At 36.6% G+C, this 15,417-nt stretch overlaps 1 pseudogene; it reads right to left on the bottom strand.

Annotated features, from left to right (window-relative positions):
• Nucleotides 1–6,177: 6,177 nt before the first annotated feature.
• On the bottom strand, nt 6,178–13,523 carry LOC149250409 (protein RTF1 homolog pseudogene; annotated as a pseudogene).
• Between the last annotated feature and the right edge of the window lie 1,894 nt (nt 13,524–15,417).

Below are 15,417 nucleotides of genomic sequence, written 5' to 3'. Positions count from 1 at the left end.
AGGAAAGAGTATTAAATTCCTACCACCACCTCTGGTCAACATTGTGTCTCAATTCGTAAATGGTCTTCCAGAGAGGCTAACCTATATGAAACATTTATAAAAATGCAATAAAAGGGTGTGACATTTTCTCACCATAAAGGTAAATGCACTTCAAAAGAGCTAAAAATGCATGAAAGGGAACACAAATATTTTCAATGAGTTGATCTAGAACATATAGTTTGCACAATGCAGGCATCAATTCCGCAGTAGCAAACAGAAGGCTAATCATTATAAATGTTCTACAAGAACACTTCCCCAGGTTTCCCATTCTCCAGGGATGGGGACAGCTGAGGAACATTTCCACACATCACCCATTGAGAGAAACCCAGGGAAGCACATGGGAAACATTTCCCCAAACATGGGGACATTTCCCCAAAAGGGAGAAAATCTGAAACTCCTTCCTGTTGATTTTCTATTAGCATACAAGACTAGACAATTTTTCTATCTAATAACTACTTCTAATGACACATTTTTATCTTCTTAGAACATTCCAATCATCAAACAGTTATACTTAGAAAAATTTCAACCATTAACTTCAGTAGAGCCGTTAAGATCATAATGAAAAACAATAAAACAATAGAACCAAAATTTTATTAAATTCAATTCATCAATTTGTACATCCGTCAAAATAGCATATCTTTGACAATATCATTTATCAAGGCATATAGACAAGCACTGACCAGCAAAATGACCTCCCACAAGTGTCAAGCCAACCCTCTAGTGTCCAATACAAAGATCCCTTCAAATCTTCGCTTAAGTCACAGAAGATAGAGCCACAAGCCAACCCTCCAGTATCCAATACAAAGATCCCTTCAAATCTTCGCTTAAGTCACAGAAGATAGAGCCACAGATCCGCAGTGTTCCACAGGGCTATAATAATGCCTCAGATCTGCACTGGTTCCACACACATTCTGCCTCAGACTTCACATATGTTCCACAGATAATCTTCCTTAGACTTCGCATATGTTCCACAGATATTAGGAGCCTCAGACAACTCGTATTAGCCTTAGACAAGATGATCCGAAATCTGCCTTGATGGAGAGCGAATAGGCTCAAAATATTGTTATTTGTCCATGCAAGGTGGTGTGTCTCTTAGGCAGCCCATTTGATCTTGGAGGGGCAGGCCAACTTGATTTTGGGGGGCAGACTTGAACACCTTTGGGGTAAACTAGCATTTGCACCTTATGTTGCAAAGGAAACGCCGTAAGGCATAGAGTGGGGAAGAATAGCGACATGTGAATGGGCATTGTTGAAAGCAAGGGTGGACGATAATGTGTTATGGTCAACCTAATGCATTCATTAATTAGATGACAACGAAAAAGTTTCGGGCCCAGGCTGAACCAACACAAATCTTTTCTACAAGACTGAAATTGCCTAAATGATTCCTCAATCAATGGAAATAACCGTTTCCCTCCTCTGATACCTAAAATACATTGTAGGAGACCGATTTTTCAAGTAACTTAATATAACTAGCAATTGCCCCAAAAAGTGCAAAGAGAGGTCGATTACAGACAAGTTTTTTATGTATAAAGTGTTGAGAATGGAGGATCTCGGATTAGACTTTAGTTGGACTCTATTGGTTTGGGAGATGTATCATGTGTTACCATTTGTGCATATTATGGGCATAAAGTTTGTTATGATGATGGAGATTATTTTCAACCAGTTGTGGGTTGGCAACAACTTTTGTGAATGCCTTGGGTAAGATTCCATCTTCTGGATAATGGAAATTCCAGTGTCCATTTAGTCTATACTAGAGTACAATGATTGTTGGCAAAGCTAAAGAAACTGTCATCAATGTATAGAGCCAATGTAACTCGTAGTCATCAATTTTTATCCATACAGGGCTATGATTATAGGTACCAGCCATTTGAGCGGGCAGCCGGTGTATTTGCTAAATAGGGATCATGTTATCCTCGTGGAGTTATTGGTTGTGCTTAGAAAATATAAAGTAGGATTGAGCATCGACTATCTGGCTGGGTGGAATTTTTGATAAGTTCTGGCCAATTTTATCTATTGTGTAAACATCCAAAACATAGAGGCTAACCCAAGTGGATGCTTCAGTGGAAATTGTGTGGCCCTTGCATTATCTAGGTCCTATAGAAGCAAATAACAAAAATAGCATCAAGTACAATCCATCTCTAAACCGAAAAAACATCAACAAACAGGGTAGTACAATCCATCTCTAAACCGAAAAAACATCAACAAACAGGGTCCAGATGACCGTTAGCATCAAAAAAAAAAAAAATCATGTTACAACAAATACCTACATATAATCAAAATCATTGTCTATATTAGGATCTCCATCATCAATATCACCCTCTAAGCATTAAAATAAGATAGAAAAAAAAGTAGCATCTCAAGTCAAGATTTTGTTTCAGTGATGGGTACATTTTTAGTAGGGTTCTGAGAGAAGAGTTCATCAACCAATGTCACTAACATTAAGGTACATAGAGAGCTTAGTGTTCTTGATTAATTACTAGTTCATACCCTCATACATAACAAAATCCAACGGAAATGTGGCAATCCCCACAATCTTGAAATCCTGAAAAAGGTTGTCAAGTCTACTAAATTTTGAGTGAGATCTAAAATTTTACTTTCTCCATGTGAAATTCAATGAGGTCAGAACTACTCTCAAACATCCAAAGTCATTTCATGGTAATGTTATGAATTGCATAAGCAATACTAAAGCCATAGGCTTGAATATTAGGCTACCTCACTCAAAAATTCTTGTTTTTTTCTAAAAAATAATTATGTTTGGAACATCTTTAATCAAATTGTGCAAAATTGGCCAGTTTGGTACCTAACCAGCCAGTGCAATACCAAACTGGCCATTTCCGGTTCCAGACCTCGAACCAGACCCATTTGGGTGTCAAAAAGATCGAACTGGCTGATTTCACCCGTTCCGGTCTGGTTCCAATAACACTGGTTCTATGTTATTCAAGATTTTTGAGAAATACACTATAGTTATCATGCATGCATATTTATGATAACTACTATACTTTTTCTTACCTTTGTCATTTCCTTGATTTAAAGGCTGCTCTGAGTTACTAATAGAGACAGTTCTAAAAGATAAGGCTTCGAGAACCTTGCTTTAGTTGGTGGAGGCTTAGTACATTTTCTTCTGAAGCTTTGGCCTCAAACTCGAAAGCTACTTGTAAAGCATTCTCCAAAGCATTTATACTAAGCAGGTCCATTTTTCTTTGGATATTTTGGTTGAGAGTCCTCTGAGAAGTGAGTCAAGGAACTTCCAAGTTCATCACCATGGACTTGAAGCCATCAAAAATATTGTTTGATGCCTTTGACCAGGTACTTGCCTTACGTGAATCCATTGCTTCATGATTTCCTCTGCTTTCCCCTTCAGGTATAACCTATCTTGCATTTCTTGCTTGAAGCATATCAAAGTTTGTGTAGGAGGTGAATTTGAGTTGACTAAGTCTCGTACAAGAGCCCACCGCCATGTTAAGGGTTGGTCGCTCCATACTGACTTCTTTTAGCATCAACTTTTGTGCATCATTCAGTTGTTATATTTGAAAGAAGGCTTCTCGTACAAGAGCCCACCACCATGTTAAGGGTTGGTCACTCCATATGGACTTATATTAGCATCAACTTCTGTGCATCATCCAGTTATTACATTTGAAAGAAGGCTTCTAGGCTTTGCAGTGAAGCATCCAGCACTTATATTTTAGGATTGAAAGCTTGATATATAGTTCATATATCAGTGATGTTATTGTCCCATAATACCGTAAGACTGAAAGATTCATATCTGGTTTGAATTTCGATGATAGTGCTGGCCTCACATTCTGCTGGACTCCACATTTTCTGAAAGGCCGGGAACATATTTTGCATTTTAGATGCAATTGTTGGTTGTCAAATATGTCTTATACATTATTTTTATTGGACTTCATGCCTGCAGAGATATTTACTCTTGGCTACTTCCCCAGCCATGATAGAGAAAAGGAGCCCAAACACTTGTGAGGCTTCTTCCTCTGCATAGGTGGTGTGTCAGAATGGGTGCTCTTTTTGGCAGACATTTGAGTAACGGTCTTCCGCCAATATAAGATTCTGGTATGCAAGTATAATTTCAACATAGAATTGCCTACATGAACTTAGACCTGAACATTGCCGGAGAATAGAGACTTCAAAGCTAGTTCTTCAAGCGCATGTAATATAGATTCATTTAGAAAAAGGATGTGTGAAGACAATTGTAATGTTGATGACAGACTTTGATCACCGTATTGAGGAACTAACATTGTGCCCGAGCCCTACTGGCTTGAGAGTTTTGACAGGGTTTGTGTCTGACTAATATAGTCAATGAAGGTGAGTATTGAATAGGTTCTGATTGGACCACAAAACCATGATGAGTCTCAATGATTCCGCAGCAAGGCATCAACCAAAACAATGCAGGAATTACACAAGCCTTTCGGGATGCTCTCTAAAGAAACATGAAACTTCTCATTGTGTTCAGCAACGTTTCTATTGAAGGTCAAGTTGGCTCATGTAAAGCAAGGGAATTTTTGCATCTTCAACAACTTCACATTGTCAAAGACAGCCGTATTCTCTTGTCCAATGTAAGAAGAGAAATAACACTCACAATGCAATATATTCATAAAAACATACTAAGAAATGATAGTTATCAAGATAGAATCTGAATCCAAATGTGGATACCATACAATACAGAAAACAATTGGCCCACAAAACTACAGTTCAGAAAATTCAGGAGTATACATATTATTAAAGCAAGAACATGCACTTCTTCAAATTTATTGAAAAAAAATAGGTATGTGAATAGTCCAGACTAATTTTATCAAAAATCTTAATGATTGGATAACATAAACCCTTACAAAAATGCTCAAAGGTCCGTTGAGCCTTCTAATGCAATCCCTTCAAGAAATGTATTTCCTTATCATACACTATAAACTGTACGAAACCCAGCAAAAACTAGAGTAGCAGGTCTTCTCGAAAGAACATTAGATTTATTATTGAGATTATTACAAGTTTGATTTTAAAAAGTTGATAGCCATCACACTATTTTCTTGTGCTTGATGGGCGTATGTATTTGTTTGCGTATGTTGTGATTCTACTTTTGATAATGCAGGTCATGTAACCTGTTCTAGGTGTTCTGGAAGTAAGAAGGATATGCACAGACATTAGGTACACCCTTTCAAGTTGAAAAATAAAAATTAAATAAGCACATAGCAAACAGAGAATATATGACTAAATACCTAGTGGAAGCTACTTATTTAGTATGTTGGCTCGGTTGGCATGCTTCATTTGAGTGTAACTTTGTTTATGAAGGTCTAAGCAGGCCTTTAAGGTGCAGGCAACAGTGTCCCAACTACAAATGCAGTCTCCTCGAGACTTCACACATGAACAGAATAGACAAACCTCTCTAGGCATCAGCAGCAGCATAGTCTCCTGAAATCTCCCATGGCTAGCTCCTAAACGAGGGAGTAGTGACAGGCATTGGCGGGACAGGGAGAAGAAATGGGCAAATAACATATTCATTGGTGGCTTGAAAGTTAAAATGCATTTTCTTAAGAATTCTTTAGGGTTTCTTGGGAAGATGATTTTTTTGGGTTAAAATTGGATTTGGTTTGGTTCAGTTTTGGACAAACAACAGATTGACTATACGAATCCCAACTGAACCGAATTATTTGGCTGTACCAAAGTTCTTCCAGATTTTCGAATGTTTTCCTCGATTCAGCCAAACTTTTTTACCATGTAAAAGATAGTTGCTTATTAGATAGAATTGCAATCAATCGAAAGCAAGAATAAACAACTAAGCACAACAAAACAACCACAACTCTAAAAGCATTTAAGCAAACTATACTACAACAACAGAAATTAATAAAACATAGCATTTATTACATGAATCTGAAAAACACTACATATTTCAACAATAATTTAGAAAAAGGCATCACTCAACATCAATCTCAAACAACATAAAATGCCATGTTTCACCAACTGCATGATAACTTGCAGTGGAATAGCGTTACTTAGAGGAAAGGAATCCTTTTGGAACATTATATACCATTTTTTAGCAGAATGGTTGAGACAAAAAAACACCCTTGAACTTTACATGTCAAGAAAATACAACCTATATTTCTAACACATTGTTGATTTCATGCCTGCCAACAATCCATGATGTTGCTATTGTTAAAAGACAATCCTTGGTTGACTAGGTTATTGCAGTTGTGTTTTAAAGTGCCTATAATGGCACACTACATATAGAATTTGAAACAATTTACAAAAATGTTCACTTTAAGGCTTTTCTGCATATGTTTCTGGCAATCCCAAAAGGAAATTTCCGAATCTTTCATATAAAAATTAAATGGGGAAACCAACAAGCAGAGAAAATATCATTATTTATTTTTACAGCAGGCCTCTTCTACGCTTGTAATCATTCACAGTTAATGTCAGACTATGCCTCCTTCAATCATTGCTAGGAACTTCCACTCCACAAGTTGACTCAATCTTCTGCTTTCTAGCCATAAAAGCTAAAGGGTCCCCTTGAGCACCCCCATACTTTTGCAGTCCAGCAAGTGAAATTGGAAGTTCAAAATCATGCAAAGAATACACCTTTGCATCTTCTGATACAGGAGCATCAGTGTCGACAAGCTTTCCATCATCCTCAGCAGTTTCTATTGCTATGGCTTCCTCTACTTTGGCTGCATCTGCCTCTTTGTTCGCATCAGTGTTGTCTTCAGCAACCTTCGCCCTTGTATCATAATAATTTTGAGATTGAGTCCAACGCCGAGTGAAAGGATCATACCCTGCTTCACCTGCTTTAAGATTAAGGTTTATAGGCTTGATCTCAGAAGCGTTCTTGAAATTTTCAGCCTTGTTTTTCTTATTCATTTCTGCTAGCATCAAGGCTTTTGCATCCTTGCTTTTGCTCTGAAGAGAAAGGAATTCTAGTTCCTTCAATCTCACTTTAATTCTCTCAACTTCTGAATAATCATGCCTGCTCTCCACCAGCTCCATCTCTCTTCTAACCCTGTCCTTTTCAGCAGCCACATTCGATGGCCTTTTGGAAGCCAACTTCTTTTCCTGCAACATTTGTTTTACAGTTTCTGCAGAATACACAAATTGATTTATCTTTTTTAGCGCATTTATTTTTTCCTCAACTTCTGCTCGACTAATCATCCGACCACCACTGCGTTCTACTTCCCATTCCCAATCTGAAAACTCTTTCTCAAGTGGAGGTGAATCAGACACCCTGGCCATCTGCCATCTTGCTGCACTGCTCTCGCTACCCCAGAAACAATTCAAATACTTGTATGTGGTGCGGTTCTCAAACTTGTATTGTTTATCAGCGTCTGTCGCATCAACATTTTTTACCATGCAAAGACGGTAAGTACTCTATCCTGACCTGGACATTCCTATCCCAATTCTTACAAAGCAGCCCACAATGATATTCTCAAAGAATGGTTCCATAAACCACTTGGCAAGTTTTGATCTCCTTATTGTTATGCTTCTAATATCTTCAAAGCTGCTCCCTATCTTCATCATCTTTGTATAAATCACTTCCTATGGATAATTCGCTATCGGAATCATCACGGCGACCCCTGTCATCATCATCCTTGTCACCAGAATCAAATCTCTTTTTCAGGGGCATTCTTGACCCAGAAGCCTTCCTATTTGCTATCCCAGCATCATCTGAATCATCGTCATCAATGTATTTCGAGTCACTGCCATCATCTGAATCAGAATCTTCCAGTCTCCCTTTCGCAGGATTTCGGTTTTGCTTTCCATCATTGGTAGATGTTCGACCAGCTGCTTCTAGCAGCAAATGCTCCAGTTCAGCCATAACTATTTTCCCCTCTAAACACCCACGCCGATTGAATAGTCCTTCGTTCCCTGGCTAGAGCAGAGACTACAAATACCACTCCTCAATAGATCTTCAAAACCTAAAACCTACTGTCCATCAAACAGATTAAAATTGTGAGAATTTTGCCAAACCAGAATTTCTCTAAAATTTGCATGTCCTCTCCGACATCTCCTTGTGCATCTTCCCACTCTCACGCTCCCCATCCCAAAAACTTGGTGGAGCATAGACAATTATCAGTGCTATTGTATATGTCACACTCCATCCATATAAACATGCCACATATTTGCAATGACGAGCAGGTTGGAATAATTTATATAATCCTGGAGTGGTATTTGATGTTACTGCGTATAAGATGAAAAGAGCATGTGGCATATGGAATTTGATCTCTCGATGGAAGGCACTCTTACATTAATGGGAATATGGAGAAGAAAATGATTCGATTGATGAGTGCAAAATGACGGCGAAAATATGGACAATAAGGAGAAGCATTCTAAACACTTGCAGGGTGTTTACATGCCTTAAGGAATTTTTAATACTGCTATTATAGTCTTACTATTATTGGTCCCTCCTCCTGAATCTGAACCCCAATCATTTTCTATCCTTAAGGCATTCTCCTACATGAGTTCAGTCACATCATTTTAAGGCATTCTCCTACAGGAGTTCAGTCACATCATTCGCCTTCATAAGAAATAAACCATTCATGTCGATAGGGTTCACATATTTGTTGTCAGTGTGTCACCAATTCTCATCCACCAAAAAAGTATGTCCATAATCAAAACAGAAACCAAGTCGAAAGATAATTGCTTGCAAGGAAGAAAACTACTACCAGACTGGCGTAAGAAGATTGGGATCTATTGAAATCACGGCTAAGTCATCGGTGCTCATAATCGTTTTGCTACCAGTAACAAAAACTCTGCCATGGCATTTGAGGCTAGTGTTGAGTCATCTATCTTCAAGGCAACTGTGCAAAATAGTATTGTAGGATGGTAAACATTTCATTATGCAAAATGACATTGTTGGAGGACAGGATTTATTTTTGAAGAGCACTGATTCACAGATGATTACGCCACATTTCTTTAGAGTCTTGAAAACTGAAAGCAATGCATTGAATTTCACAGGCTTATAGTTGTGGGCCCTCAACAACCCTGTTCAACCTCTCAAATTTGACAACCAAAATTCGAAGTATTATTATTCTACTTTCATTCATATACCATGTTCTTTATTGATGTTTAAACCCAAAACTTCAACCAGTGAAACTAAATCCAAGTTCCTCATAAAAGAAAAACTCGATGTCCAGTACTAGAGACACAAATCCCCTATGAAAGCCAACAAGCCATTAGCCATGAATGTGATGCCCACTATAAGGCAATGAAGATGTATTCACAATCTAAGTTAAAAATTCAACAGCCTAAAATCAGACTATATCCATTTACCCTGTCGCAGAAAACTCTAATCTCCTAACACTTGGCACTCAAATTTCCCATCGAAAGGAACTATTCATGAACCCAAATCCCCGATTTATAGAAAAATCTTGACATATTCACAATCCAAGAAAAGTTTAATAGCACAAAATCTCCAAGTAATCAAACTAAATCCAATTGGCATAGTCTTACTATTCTTCCACTTCAACCCATATACTCCCAAAATGAGTCAAACCATGACCCGAAAAAGATGATTATATGACCAAAATAGGTCAAAATCATAGAATAGTTAGACAACAAGAATCCAATTACCCAGTTGCAAAAAAATCTCTCTAACACTGGATACCCAGGTTTCTTATCCACACCAATAACACAATGCCTGATACAGAGCAAGCAAGAGTCAAGACACATTCTATTATTCTTAGTCTAAGTAAACTGCAATAATGCAATAGCATTCTTGAGGAAACCTGATATGTGATAACTGATGCAAGCCTCAAGGCTCAAGGTAATCAAAACTTCAGAACACCCAGAATCGATGAAAATTCCTCCAAATCTTAACTCAAATCCAGTAGCCCACTGGAAGAAAACTACTATGTAATACAAGGCAATACAATTTCCCCATAAACAAAATTAAACAACCCAGTTCATAAAATTTCCTGAGTCTGGTGGAAACCCAATGCCCAACAATGAAAAAGCAAAGTTTCCTGCTGATTCGATATAACCCTGATAGGTCATAACCTAAACGCAATAATATACACTGATAAATGAAAATCTAAGAAGAAAACAAAAACATGAAACCAGCCTCAAAATTGAGGCTTGTGGCAGAAGTCCAGACTTCCATAGTTGACTTTTCACACTCAGAATAGGCTAATCAGTATCAGCCTTTGTCACTCTCAGGCTTGACTGTTTGGTAGCAACCTTTGTCACTCACACTCCTCACAGCGATCAAAGGTAAGGTTTCATACACACTGTACGAGAGAAATTGATGGCTTAGTAGGTATATTAAGAGTTTGAATCATTTACGTTTATGGTTGTCTTTTTCTTTCTTTTTATTTTTCTCTGCACATTTCTTAAGTTCTTTGGAAAGTTGTAGGCAGTAACTGTGGACTGTTTCTGGACAGATGGACAATGTTTCTTGTGTTATGTACACCATTTCTCCCAGGGTTCGATGAAAATAGAATGGGTTTCTCCACCAACGCATTACCCACCTAGAAATGAGGAACACACGATGGAAATGGCCTTTTTGATGAATTTTCTGTTTGTAACAGGCTTCGCCTAGAAACAGTTTTCAAAACGTTACATTTCTATAAATGTAGGCCGGGCCCCAAACCAATACCAGTGGATGCCATTATGAGAGCAACTATAGATTTAGAAGATGGCATGTACATATGAGACTATTTGCCAACACTTGCTCCAAATAATTGCGACAATCCACCAAACTGAGCAGATTAAGTTGAAAACCCTTTGTATCAATGATATGGTTTTGAGGCCCAGAAGAAGACAGTGTTTGACAAAAAGGGACGTTACTGGCACTTACACTGACCAAACAACACACTGGCAATAAACATGTTTCATATATTGTTATCCTTTCTTGAGCTAAGGAAACCATCCAGGTCATACAAGATTGACTAATAGTTGTATGAGCCTTGAGATTATTACAGAGGCAATGTTGAATTCTACTCTTTCCACTGTGGTTCCTCTGTTCTCAGCCATCAAGTTTTCCAGAGATTCTGGGGCCATCGCTCTGAGCTCTCTGGTTTTCTCATCTTTACTCCTGAAAAATCTGATTAGTAGCTTTGTCCAGTTACTCATCATGGGGTGAAGAAAAAAAGTAGGCTTTTTCATGAATGGAGCTCACAACATGATTCACTGACGGCAGCAGGGAATTCAGTCTGCAAGTCACAGTGTGTTAATCTCTCTTGCATATGCATCAATTTCAATGTACAACTGCACAGACCACAGTTGCACCCATGACAACCATTTGTCAGGAAGTGCAGAGATGGCTGCAAAAAGAGGAAATTAAGTAGTTGATATTTCAGTGTTCCGGGATCTGAAGAAAAAGCAGTGCTGCCACTGTAATCTCTTCCAGGAGAATTGCGTTAGATACATTCAGATACTTCTATAAAGACTAATGCAAATTTCAAAGGAAGGCGTTTTAGGATTGTAAGTATGGAATCTAGCTTATGGACACTGGAGATATATATCATGAACGTATTCCCGTGTCTGAATAAAGAATTGGGCATGTAGTTGACTTGAGAAAATTGCAACAACAGAAGCAGCAGAATCTGTGCCAGAAAACCCTGCAGTAGCAAAACAAACAACGGGCAGACGCTCTTCCACAGCCAACAAGCCAGAATAACAACGTTACAACAAACAAGAAACTGCACGCTACAGTCTCCTAAGTTATGTGCGGAAACACAAATAAGAACCGTAAAGTTTTGTGCAGAAACATCACTAGGGACAGCAAAAATATAACGGAACAAAAGGCGTCCAAATCCAAAGCTAAGACTATTTATAGCCTTAATATGCACATACAAAAAAACACACTTAACTGGAGAAAAACCCTTCTGTGGAATTTAAAAAAAGAAAAAACGCTCCAGAATTCATTCATAACTTTGAAAGATTTTACAGTACAAAGCAAACCGTGTATCGCTTGCCACCTAGACCCTTTAGTCTAAAGTTTCTAAATTCCCATGTTGTGAATCTTCCATTCTGTTTCCATTAGTCTCGCAGTTCTAGATTGCTACAGGGATACACTGTGACCTCTTACTTCTTTTGTCCCGTCACGCAGCTTCGGATCGCTACAGGCAGAGACTTTGACTACGGTCTAGTTCCGTACGGGTCCTCTCTTCTTCTGAGAATTTTTTTGTTAGGGATAAGTCACCAGATCCAATGTGTTCCACTGTCAGGGCTAGGTTGTTAGAGCCAGTCCCCTTTTACCGACGGATCAAGATGAGATAATTGAAGCTGTTTTAGTGTAATTTTATCTCTTCCACTGTCCTAAATTTTATTTTTCTTGTTCTCAGTATCGGATCAACATTCATGACTGAAATTTTCCTCTGTCCATAATACATTGTGATCTCTTCCACTGTCTATAATACAATGCAGGTTCAGGAACTTATATTTTCCATTGACTGTGAAATTTTCTTCTGTCCAGAATACATTGTGATATCTTCCACTATTCAGAACATTGTCCAGAATACAATGCAGGTTCAGGAACTCATCTTTTCCATTGACTGTGAAATTTTCCTCTGTCCAGAATAGTGAACTCTTCCATTGTCCAGAATACAATGCAGGTTCAGTTTTCCATTGTCCAAAATTTTATTTTTCTTGTTCCAACCATCTGATCAACAATGATGATTGTGATCTCTTCCACTGTATAGAATACAATGCATCCGCATGGCACCATGCATTGACAGATCTCAGCAGTGACTGCATTAAAGATGTCAGTGGTGACAGGAGCGTATTTTGAATGAAGGCATTCCAGCAAATGAAGTCTGGATCGATGATATACTTGATGAATTGCGTCACAAAAAATCTAACAAAAGCAATCCTTCCATGGGTATTTATCATCAATGCAACCACATTTACGTCCTTCATTATGGGTATGCCTATGAAATGTCCAACATAAGCAAATCTTGAATGGATATTTATAGTCAGGCCAACCCCAATTATCTCCTTCAGTTTTGGGCCAATTAGGGTGGCCATAACACTGTTAACACCCATCTCCAGATCAATCATTCCTTTTAATAAACTTGCAGTGAGCACTGCTACGTTGTGTAAGCAAATATCGGAAACTGTTACTGTTTCTCTTACCTTAAAGTCTGCAGAAATAGCCATCCCATCCAGCGAATCAGCTTCAAAAATAGCCATCCCATCATTTTATTGACCTCCCTGTCATTCCTGCAATGCACCATTTTCAAAATACAATATCTGTCATCGCCTTTGTTGTTTCAAAACCTCGTTAAACAAAGACTGGTACGCCTCGCGCCCAACAAGTAAACCTTCATTCCTCTGTCTCCATCCATATACTTCTGCCTTACCCTAAACCTAAACCGTTATCCCAATATTCTGGCCATATCTATATGGTGTTGCAAACTGGTCATGGCGATGTTGATGGTCCTAATATTTGAAAAGCTTTGTTAAGCTCTGCTCTAATATGTTATAGTTGCAGTTGGATTAGGTCTGCGGTGCTTAGACCCTGTTACCCACGTACCTGCACTCGCGTCCACGGAAGATAACCTTTGAAAAGCCAAAGTAAATACCAATGTAATATATATTTACCACAATATTGGCACGAGAGAATCTAGTTGTCTTGGGTGATTTTTTGGAATTATGCCATATATATTTACGACAATGTTGGGATGAAAGAATCTAGTTGTTCTTTTTATTTTTTTGAATTTTTTAAGAGGGTTTTTTAGTTTAATTTTTCTAAAATTTGGTAAAAAATTTATTGAAAATAGAAATTTGATAGGTGATCCCTGCACAATAAAAATCGTTTAAAAATTTGTTAAAATACTGAATCTATATATAAAATCAAAAAAACAATTTAAATAATTTCACCTCAAATTGTTCAATTACATTCGGACCAAAAAAATCTAAAAATTGCCACTAAACACACCATCTAAAATCTAAAAGATAATTAAATAACACTAAAGGTCAAAACAAAATTTAAGTGCAGTAGTTACATTATTTTTTTTTTTAATTCTTCTCTCAAGGTTATATGAAAGCAACTTTATTCTAGAGAAAATAACAGAGTTATAAAAAATTAGAGCTTGTGTATGTTAATTAAAATTTTAAAATTTCTCTAATTTCACTTTTAAAGAATATATAATATTATGTCAAAGTCATTTTTATTTAAAAATATTTCATATCTTACTTAATCATTGAACCAAAGGTCCAATATTACGTGACATCATTAAAAAGAAAATTCTAAAACATTTAGAGTCAAAACGTTTATCACATTTTGTTTATGATGCTTACATTTTCTGATCAAACCAAATCATTAACAAAAAGAGTGCACCCATTCCATAGCATAAAATAGCACTAATCTCAAGAATGGGAAGAATTTTTTGATAACTACTTGAGAATATCATTATTTTCTATATCTTTCCATAAAGCTGGTTTAGATAAAGCATTATTGTTCTTCTTAGTTTTAATGAATAATAATAATTAAAAAAAAAATTAATAACTATTTGGAAATACTACCCTTTTCTAATAAATAATAATAATTAAAAAAAAATCATAACTATACTTGAGAATACTACCCTTCTCCAATATTTTCAGTTCCTTCCTCAACTACAAAGTTGGTTTAGATAAAGCATCATTGTTCTTTTTAGTTTTAATGAATAATAAAAAAATCATGGCTTCAAATTGATGTCATTATTTTCATTTAATTAATAATATTTATTTAATTTAATCAATTATTAATTTTAAGTTATTTTTTATTTAATTTAATTAATCCTTAATTTTAAGTTATTCTTTATTTAATTTAATCAATCATTAATTTTAAGTTTTTCAAAATCTAAATTTTTGTATTACTTTTTTAGGTTGACTTATAAAACAAGCATATTAATTTTCAATTAGTCATATTATTGCATCCACCTCTATTTCAATTTTAAAGAGAAATATGTGTCATTGCCACATTTCTAATTTTATATAGTTTAAGGTTTTTTGAACTAACCTTAGAAACCTCATGGGTGTGACTTACTTATTTTTAAGTTTTCTCTTTAACCTCAAAAAAAAAATATTTGGGGAATAGTGATTTTCTCAAATGTAAAAGTAATATGATATTGGACTCTTTCCATTTAAAGATGCTCAAGTTTTTAGCTAGCCATAAGTCTTTAAAACATTCAAGGTTAGAAATCTAAAGTCTTTGAGTAATGTATTCTCAAACCATTTTTCTGAGCATCCATAAACCATGTCCTTTTATCATAGACCTTGACGTTGTGTTATAGGAAGAATGTTTATCCATACTTCCTTAGTAAAATGATATTATACCAATGGATGTCTACTATTTCATAGTCATTTTTATACAAGACACACCTCTCCATACCTTGTTTTTCTCTCCTTTGGAGGACCTCCCAATTTAGATATTTGGTTTCCAATGATAACCACATGAAATTA

The sequence above is a fragment of the Pinus tabuliformis genome, chromosome 7 (assembly GCF_031772625.1).
Source record: "Pinus tabuliformis cultivar Carrire ecotype Pingquan chromosome 7, CPIR1, whole genome shotgun sequence".
NCBI lineage: Eukaryota > Viridiplantae > Streptophyta > Pinopsida > Pinales > Pinaceae > Pinus > Pinus tabuliformis.
This window is presented reverse-complemented; position numbering and strand designations above follow the sequence as displayed.